Source organism: Ambystoma mexicanum, assembly GCF_040938575.1.
Source record: "Ambystoma mexicanum isolate Mex_15411 chromosome 12 unlocalized genomic scaffold, UKY_AmexF1_1 Mex_chr12_unloc.2, whole genome shotgun sequence".
Classification (NCBI taxonomy): domain Eukaryota; kingdom Metazoa; phylum Chordata; class Amphibia; order Caudata; family Ambystomatidae; genus Ambystoma; species Ambystoma mexicanum.
Window position 1 is genome coordinate 8,177,758 of NW_027182323.1, and position 5,265 is coordinate 8,183,022.

At 46.4% G+C, this 5,265-nt stretch overlaps 1 non-coding gene across 1 annotated transcript; it reads right to left on the reverse strand.

The window, feature by feature from the left end:
* Positions 1 to 2,083: 2,083 nt before the first annotated feature.
* Positions 2,084 to 2,155, reverse strand: TRNAW-CCA (transfer RNA tryptophan (anticodon CCA)). Its single transcript has one exon. It is a non-coding gene; the product is annotated as a tRNA-Trp (tRNA).
* Positions 2,156 to 5,265: the final 3,110 nt, after the last annotated feature.

Sequence of the window (5,265 nt, forward strand, 5' to 3'; positions counted from 1 at the left end):
TAACGGAATCATAAGTACCTGAAACAGGATACAGACCCCACTAACCCAACCCTCAAGCTTCTGCATACTTAAACCCACACAAAACTACACAACCATCTCTCCCAGCAATCCGCACGCACTTTACCACACCGCATCAACAACACATAAACTTCACCCACAGCACTCGAGGCCTTCATCCGATCCGATACTAGCACCAAAGCCCAGCACTTGGTGTATACCGAGCTGAGCTGCCAACAGCACACCACTTCTCCCACTCTCCTTCTCCCCTCCTCCCGACTAACCCTACCCACCCTTCCTGTTTACAGATCCGCCAGAGCGCCTGGGGACCAATTCCGTTGGTGACGGTGCGCTATACAAGTACCGCTAACATAATATAACAATTCTCAGTGGGGTCATCACTCACCACCCCTTTGACACATAAAAGGTTTCACAAAGTTATTGCCATAGTGTGTTATCCCCATTAACAGGGATGGCGTGATATGTATCTTACCTTAACTGTTAAATGTTAAATTGTGGATTCAAACAGATGCAGCCTGACTATATTAGCATGGCATGATTAAACAACATATATACCCCCATGTCCTTTGCCCACATTAAGCGTTACTTACATCTATAACAATATTCTATTTTCATTTCCTTACTTTATTCTGACACATATCATACTACGGCATTGGCCAAGACCACACATCATATTTGAGGGATTACATCTTCTCTAAAGGGGGCCCGTACACTGCACATGGTGTCTCACCCATAACACACATGCCTTCAACCTCCCCCCTTCATCCTATTCGGTATCTGACTGACTCTATCCATCGCATTCAGGCGTTTGTCTAACCCAGGGTGTCCAGTACTTTCTCAGTTTCTATTCGGAATGTCTCGTGCTTCTGCCCTGCACACCTCTTCTCTTTGTTAGATTTAAAGATGCCATCCCTCGCGTTAGGTGTTTTTTTTTATATCTCCCACTGTTCACTTTCTATGCAGCAATCAGATCTATTCTGTACTTGCAATGTTACATTCTAAGTGTCTATGGATTATATTCTGTGCTTTCGTCAAGTTTATTATGTTCTAAACCTCTGTCCATGATCTTCTATGTTTCTATATTTAAAATAATATGCTTCCTTTATGCCATACATCCCATGGCCATTGTTGCTATGGCTCACATACTTTACTTTGATCTCTGCTTATTTTACTAATCGCATTTTACAGTCACAGCGCCTTCGCTTTGCTCAGAGTTGTTTTGAAATACAGTACAGTATCATGCAACGAGCAGAGTGGCGCAGCGGAAGCGTGCTGGGCCCATAACCCAGAGGTCGATGGATCGAAACCGTCCTCTGCCAGGTATTTTTTTCCAACAATATTTATAAATGTTTCGTTAAAAAGATCGGTTATCCTGGTGTTAATCATTTCAGTCTTTTTTAATTAATATTCTTCTTTTGTTTGTTATCCAGTTTATAAATTAGCATTCGTCTGAATTTGCTTTGCTCCAAAAGCGAAACAATAACACGTTGGAATACATGACTCTTTCGGTTTGATTAGTGTCCGTGTACAAAACAATAACCATGCCTGCAGACATGTTATCTTTCATGTCTGAAACAGGTTTTGTATAGCAGTACATTCTTTGGGTTACAACTAAAAGGAAACATTTTGGTGGCCATCTACTACGCATCCAGCGGTCTGCAACCTTTGGCTCTCCAGATGATTTTAAACTACAAATCCCACCAGTACGATCCATCATAGTCAACGGTGAAGCATCTTGGGAGTCGTAGTCCAAATTTATCTGGCAGCACCGTCCAGCCCCTCAAGAGTCACCCTCTCTATTTGCAAGCATTCACTAAAGGCCGCCCATTTCTTTTTTTTTTGTTAGCTTCAACACTTAACAGGGAAATGCTGTGAATAATGTACAGGCGAGAAACGGTTCTTTGACCCGAGGAATTGGTTACATCCATCGTTAGCATCATATCAGAAATGTATTATATAGGTCCACGTTTGTTTCTAGATTCCAAAAATATATATAGTGGTTAATTTCCATTGTTCTGTAAAATAACAGGAAAAATAGATAAATATCCTTTTCTCGGAAAAAAAATGACCCCGACGTGATTTGAACACGCAACCTTCTGATCTGGAGTCAGACGCGCTACCGTTGCGCCACGAGGTCTTATAAGTATGGTGTTTTCGTGTCCTATAGATGATGTCTACACGATATCATTTGGGGCGGTTGGTTTAATAACATGTCTGGAAAGTGCGTTATACAAGGAAGAGCTGAAGCATGTGGATCACTTTGTGGGTAAGCCTGTCACCTCCGACAACTCTTTACATCGCTGCTCCTTTCATTCTCTGCTAGAGAAGAACCAGGGACAACAGTGACCTCCCAAGAGAGCAGGCGCAAAAGGGGGAAAAAGCAGAGCTCTAAGTTTCCCATGAGAAAGGAATTCAAGTCATTTTTTTCCATTTGAATTCTGCGAATTGTAATTTGTTTCTTTTGCATTTTAAATTTAAGAAAACTACAAGTCACAACATTCAAATAAAAGACAGGACTGGATTGCTTTAACTCTCACATAGCTAGGGAACACCTGAAATGTTAAAGTATGGTAATCTAGCCCCAGGCAGAGCCATCACAAGATGCCTCTCACCTGCCTTTATGCGCCCCCCAAATTGAATTACATAGTATCTCTGTTATGGGCAGGTCCTATGTAATACATTGACATGTAACAGATGGACACCCTTGCTCCAGCCTTGGCTGCTTTCTGCAATCACTCCTTCACCACTAGATCTTTCCCCTCTCTCCAGAAGCACTCCTTTGTGCACCCACTCCTTAAAAAGCCTTTTGCCAATCCTACCTGTCTGGCAAACTATCGCCCTGTTATGTTGCACAGCACCTTTAAGGAAAGCCCAAGGGCATGTCACATGGTCGTGACACGATGAGGGAGGAGTGAAGGGGAGGATCGGGCAGTTTTATGTGACGATACGAATAAAGCAAGACATTCCCGCATCCCGCTGTGTGTGTGTTTTTATTACGTAGGCCCCCAGGGCCTAACATTTGGTGATGAGGACCTTTCAACACCACCAGCGTCCTCCTCCTTCAACGTGAGCGATCCCGCCACGCTGTTTCAGACAGAAAAACTCTCCCAAGTGAGCCTTGGCATTCTCGGCTGCCTCCAAGCGGACCCGATCCCAGGCCCCGCCTCCATCCGCCTAAAGAGCACGGGCGATCCCGCTGCACTCATCCACTACAGGCATCGGCCGCTCGCACGAGGACCTGATCCCAGGCCCCGCCTCCATTACGCGAACGAGCGCGGGCTGTGCTCCCACGTTGCAGGCCCCATGCTAGGGCCCTGCCTCCTCCCACCCAATGCAGTCTATCCTGGTGGGAGACCAACCAACTGCAACATACTGAGGAGGGCAACGGACAACAAATCAAGTAAGTGCACAAGAGCACATCCCAACCTCAAATGAACAGCAGCACGTGCACAAGGACCATCCCCAAGCATTGGCCCAATAAGTGAACCTACGCACCAGTGCAGGATCATACTGCCCTATACAGCGCCCCAGTGACTTTACCTTATGTGATCAACAGACAAGTCAATAAGCTCCTCAAGTGACCTGGAGACCCACGCTGTCCACATACCACGCATTGTCCCATCCATAGTGTGGATAGTCTTACCAGGCCCCCCCGCCCTCGGTAAGAAAATACCACGCCGCTGCCCAGAGGCTCTACGAAACGCCCACCTCTTCACCAAAGCATCCACCACCATGAGCTCGTCTCCGGATCAGGGTGCCCAAGCCCCCCCACCACCCACTCCAGTGACTAGGTCAATAGCCACTGCCTGTCGCATGACTCCGCCATTTTCAATGACCCCTTAAGTGGATAAAGGACCTCGGTGGGTAGAATGGCTTGAGGATTTCAACAATTTTATTGCTGCGGTTGCTGAGGAAACGTCACCAAGACTGCGTAGCATGTTCATAAGCACAGCAGGCACAGAGGTCCAAACGCTGATCAAGACCATCCCAGCAGCGGAACACACAGACTTCCCGTCGCTAATTGCAGCAACAAACGTCTAGTAATAGAACCCAATAGAGACTATGAGAGATATATATTTAACCAATGCACCCAGCAAGCTGATGAAACTGTAGACAAATTCATAACCAGATTACAAATCAAAGGGGCACACTGCCAATTCCACGCATTTTTCCACGAAGAGGCCTACGTCATTGAAGGATGCCTCTCACCAACGCTGAAAAAACAACTCCTTAAAAAAACCCTTACCATCATGAAATGGCCAGAATCCTCGAAAGGGTGGACAGGCAAGCAACACAAATGACCAACACCTCCGCACCTAAGCAAGACAAAAATGAAACAGTAGTGGCAATCCAAACAAACACAATACGTGGAAATGAAAAACACTGGTACCAGTTCTATACAGACTCCAAGAATGCAACGTCAATGTTACAGATGCGGAATGGCTTTCCTGCACGCAGCACATGCCCCGCTCTCACCCAAAAATGTGGAAACTGTGGTAGGGAAGGACACTGCCAATCGGTTTGCAGAAAAGGTAGACCGTTCCCCACACCGCGACCACCCTCTTCGCCACAATACAGGCCATACCAAAGGACACCTCAGAATCCAACGTACCAAATGCGCCCCTATCAACAAAGGCCCAGGAGATACAAGAGTGGTTGAGGAGCTATACCCTGAAGACGAACTACAAGAACACGAGCCACAGGACGTCACCACGCACATTCACGACAAATACGACGGTCCACCAAGCACATGCCAGAATCACTACAGCCGAAGCCCAATAACCCAGACTATGAAAACTATCAGTATGACTTATACTCTCAGGACGAATTTGTGAACCTCATCATAGATGACGTTGAGGCAAAGGAAGCACCTCGAATCTCGGTGGAGATTTGCAACAAATCATTTTGTTTTATCATCGACTCAGGGGCCACCATGAACATTATGGGGGAGAAAGAATATCTACAGCTCCAGAACAAACCGGCTCTCACACAGACACTCTCCAGAAACTTCCAGTCGGGCGCAGATACACCACTACACAGCGTGGGATCATTTAAAAGGAAACTCACCAACCGAAACCAAGCCACAACAACAACGTTCCACGTAATCAGGAGTCCCACAAAAGGCAAGTGACTTCTGAGCTACAGGACGGCATCCTGCCTTGGCCTAATCGACGTCCACGTCCAAGAAGGCGAAATGATACGCTCCGCAGCCCCGGCACCAACGATACAAGGATACGTCTGCAGTGT